This window comes from Pinus tabuliformis, chromosome 6 (genome assembly GCF_031772625.1).
Source record: "Pinus tabuliformis cultivar Carrire ecotype Pingquan chromosome 6, CPIR1, whole genome shotgun sequence".
NCBI classification, from domain to species: domain Eukaryota; kingdom Viridiplantae; phylum Streptophyta; class Pinopsida; order Pinales; family Pinaceae; genus Pinus; species Pinus tabuliformis.
This window is the reverse complement of record NC_142292.1, coordinates 181,397,283-181,401,948: the sequence shown is the minus strand read 5'-3', so window position 1 is coordinate 181,401,948 and position 4,666 is coordinate 181,397,283. Positions and strand designations below refer to the sequence as shown.

Sequence of the window (4,666 nt, the reverse complement as noted above, 5' to 3'; positions counted from 1 at the left end):
TAAACTAATCTTTCTCAATTTCATCCTAGAAACTTCACTTATTCTAATAAGGATATTTTCCAAATAACTTTTTAACTTTATAAATATAAAGATAATTTTTATAAATAAAATACAATAGAACAGTTTTGAGTTTGGAATATGTTCTAAAATTGTTTAGCTAAGAGCTAGCTTAAAATTGTTTAGCTAAAAACTTGCTTAAAGAAACAGATTAAGCACTCAAAACTTAATTGTAGGGTAAAACCCTTTATAACTATACATATTTTTCCTTAAATAACCCCAACCTTATTAACTACACATGTTTTTCTTAAATAATGATGATAAGAAAGCTGCATTGTCCGATAGCAAACAATGATGGCTGTTCCCAACCAAGTTATAATAACTTTGAAAAAAATTAATAAACCCTAAACTAAATAATCATCGTTTAAAATCCTTTTCAACACAATTTTAACCCTAAGCATCCTCATGAAACATGTTATACAGATCATGGATCCCAGAATGCAGCCTTTATCTCAAACAGACTATGAAACATGGAACCCACCTCTCTTCTTCAGTCGCAAAATCTTTAAGAAAAACATGCGCCCGATGAAATGCTAAAGAATTTTAACAATTAAAGACAACATCATGAAAACATTACATGCCATCAAGGCATTAAAACATTATTTTCATTCGGGCATACCTTAAGGAGAACATATGAATTTTACATTTACAGGTATGTATACAGCGTCCTCTCATGTTCAACAAAAGCCAGTGCAATTTCAATAGCAAACGAAAGATTTTTCCTTCTTCGTATCCATTTCAGCATCGTGAGTAATTCTGGAAGTCCTGAGGAGGACGTTGGCTTTCTGATTGACGAGCAGCCTCACAATATCTCGCTTGGCAGTTGACCTAAAGGGAGTCGATGAGCTGAGAAAACCATCCACCAGATGCAGGTAAGCCTCCAGATCGTGACATCAGTTCATGTCGGCATTGGGTTTCAGATATGGAGAATGCCTGTTATCCACCCGAAGCTCGGTCCTAACATGAAAGTAAGCCCACGACATTTGCTCTAGAACCTTCACGATCCTCTTTACGTTCTCTGAACATTGATTCATCACGTGCATCCACTCGTTCAAGAACAAGCCCAGAACCTTAGTAATAACATCGTTAATGTTAACAACTCTCAGCACTCTGCACCCAAATTCCTCCAATCTCCGACCAAAGGCACGGTTCCCAACTCGGGGACCCCCGAATGAAAAAACAGTCACTGGAACCCTGAAGCATTTGCCTACATTGAACGTCTTACCGAGCTCGTAGGCTGTAAGAAGAGCCAATGCTGAGCCCAAGCTGTGGCCAGTGATTGTAATACTGAGTTCTTCCCCCTCGTACAATTGCACCAGCCTTCGAACCTCTCTGACGACCTGATCCGAAGAGCTTTGCCCGGCTGAATCCTTACATTGGTAAAGGCTCCAGAAACCACTTTCAACTTTTGGTCTGCAGCAATTCGAGGAACATTGCTCCTCCACAGGTGTTAGTAGGCTCTTGACATTCTCGACCCATTCCAGTGGAGTCCCCGTGCCTCTATACGCCACTACAATATCCCTCCTTCCAAGCCTCATGATTTCAGTTTTATCGTCACAAACTGCAACAAACCCAATCCAGCTGGTCGATCTATTTATGCATTTTGCATCCATGGTGAAGCCCTCAGAATTTAGTCTCGACGACAGAAAGCGTGTTAACCACTGTGGAACCTGGATGCTGGAGGTGGCATTGATATTTTTGGTTACCCTATACCCACAACTCTTGAGCCCCACGTTGTCTAGTAATGAACACCTGCTGTATTTGCAGCAGCCGTATTTTTCAGATTGTGGGTCGAATTCGAATGCACTGTAACTGGCCTGAACGAATTCACCGTACTTGACGATCTCTCGTCTCAGATTCTCGTCCAAGGGATCAAGAAGTCCTTCCCAGTTCTTCAATCCCTGGTATTCCCTCCATTTTGACCCCAACTTCTGCTTCGGAGACCTGCTAGGTTTTTCAACCGAAGCCCATATTCCTACACTCAAGTCTGAATTACTCCCACCATGACCCTTGTCCACTTTCTCCTCGCAGTTCAACTTCAAATTATCATTTAATACTTGGAATCCTTCAGTCGAGGCGTTAAACCTTGGAATCTTTGTGTGCAGTGAGATGGGTTGTAAAGTAAAAGACCGCCTGGAAGCAACTGATACATTCTTCGTGACCTCGTAATTCATGCATCCACTCAAAGAATTTAAAGATGAGAACGACGACGCCAATGCAAGTGATTGTGCACTAGGTTCCATTCAAAAGGATATTCAGTAAAACCAGGGATTTCGATGCAGGTGAGCATTACCGAAGGGAGATTTTTGATATGTTCGCTGATATATTAGTGGAGGGTGATGCACATGATGTCTATGCAGAGCAATAGCTATCAAGATTTTCGTGGGCGGTTAGCGCTGTTTCTGCATCAGAATGTTCGTCTTGAATTCCTTGCTGAGCAGGTGATACAATTGCCTATGTAAATTGGCACAGGGCTTCTTGGACAGTTGGCTACTTTGTACAACCGTACACTACTGGTATTATATTTCAACCTGCTGTCCTATTTTCATGACATCTGGCATTATTAGTTGTATTTGAATTAGTTGTATTTCAAAGTGACAAATTAACAAGTACATAGATTGTCAATGATTTTTAGATTGGGTGGTAGCCCGGGTAGTTGGGAGGGTTTAATGATAACTTTCCCACCCGGGTTCCAGTCTCATGACACGAATATGTTGAATAATCCTGAAAATGGTTCTATGTGTGGCTATGCCGTGCTTCTCCAGAACTGAAAAAGAAAATACATATTTTGTCACACTATGGATGTTTAGCATTGGAAGGTGTTTGCCATTTCTTATAAAAAGTTTATTTAAGTTTGAAGTTTGGTTTACTTGTCTAGATTGGCTTGTGGGTAGTTGGGTACATATTTTGCCACACTATGGATGTCTAGCATTGGAAGGTGTTTGCCAATTCATATAAAAGTTTATTTAAGTTTGAAGTTTGGTTTACTTGTCTAGATTGGTTTATGGGTAGTTGGGTTAGAATGTGCATTGGAAGGTGTTTGCTAATTCATATAAAAGTTTATTTAAGTTTGAAGTCTGGTTTACTTGTCTAAATTGGTTTGTGGGTAGTTGGGTACATATTTTATCACACTAGGGATGCCTAGCATTGGAAGGTGTTTGCCAATTCATATAAAAGTTTATTAAAGTTTGAAGTTTGGTTTACCTGTCTAAATTGGTTTGTGGGTAGTTGGGTTAGAATGTCTATTTTTTGGTTTGTTGATCAATATTAGGTTCTATCAAGATTCAAAACTTAGGCTAATTAACAAGTACATATTTTTTCGCACTATGGATGTCTCGTATTGGAAGGTGTTTTTCAATCAACATAAGGCTCTATTTAAGTTTGAAGCTTGATATACCTGTCTAGATGGTGTAGTCTAATTTATACACAAAATGACCTTTTTCACCACCATTTTTCTGGTTAATTCTAATCAAAATAAGATATTTTTAAAAACTTGAGTTTAAATTGTTAATACATTTATGCATTCAAAAAGGTATTTTGAACAACAAAAACTCTTGAAATTGTATTGCTTGGTGTTCCTGTGAAAAAGACTCTTTCTTTTATAAGTTAGAATGACTATTTAGTCTATAAGTTAGACTATGTCATCTGCATTGGTTTGTGGGTAGTTGCATTAGAATGTCTAGCTTTTGGTTTGTTGATCAATATTTGACTCTGTCAAGATTCAAAAGTCTTGATCTCCTTAATCGATACTTAAATAGTTTAATTAGTTTTAGAGTTCGTTGATTAGAGTTTGTCGAGATTCAATACTCAAATCATTTCCTTAATTTAGAATTCTTTCACTTGATAAAAATTAGTGCAACCATATAAAGTAAATCACTAGTAAACACTATAGGAATCAATCCATATAAACATCAAAACACTTATATCTTACATTGTCCATTTAAAAAAAAAAAAATCATAAAAATGAATCAAATTATAACTTTATTTTAAATTATTATTATTATTAAAAATAAAAAGAATTAATATATGAATTAAACATGTATACTTTAAAAAACATATAACAATATTATTAACTATGGTGGTTCATTCACACTTTACCATGAATTTTTTTAATTTATAATTAACTTTTGTTACAATACTATTGGCTAATACTATGGCTTATCAATACCACATGGGCAATATGACAAGCTTTGATATGATAATTTTTTTAATTAATTAATTTGAAATAAATTAATTAAAAGAGCATAGTTAGGTTGGAGATAAATACCACATGCCCAATATGACAAGGGTTGATATGATAATTTTTTTAATTAATTAATTTGAAAGAAATTAGTTAAAAGAGCATAGTTAGGTTGGAGATAAATCTTAACTCTTGATTTATGAATACTACATTGTAGCCCAGCAATTCTTTTCACATGAAAAGAGCCCAAAAGCAACAGATCCGCCCTCATACATAACAGATCAGGCAAAATCCGGTAGGGATTACATCGAACCGGAAGGGGAAAACAAAGAAAGGGACCTGCATGTAGCAGATCTATCCTCTCCCATAATAAAACGGGCCAAAAATGGCAGATCTGGGAGAGATCTATCAGATCTGTCCAGATCCAGG

At 36.6% G+C, this 4,666-nt stretch overlaps 1 pseudogene; it reads right to left on the bottom strand.

The window, feature by feature from the left end:
- Nucleotides 1-755: 755 nt before the first annotated feature.
- LOC149258079 (phospholipase A(1) DAD1, chloroplastic pseudogene) lies at nucleotides 756-2,300 on the bottom strand (annotated as a pseudogene).
- Nucleotides 2,301-4,666: the final 2,366 nt, after the last annotated feature.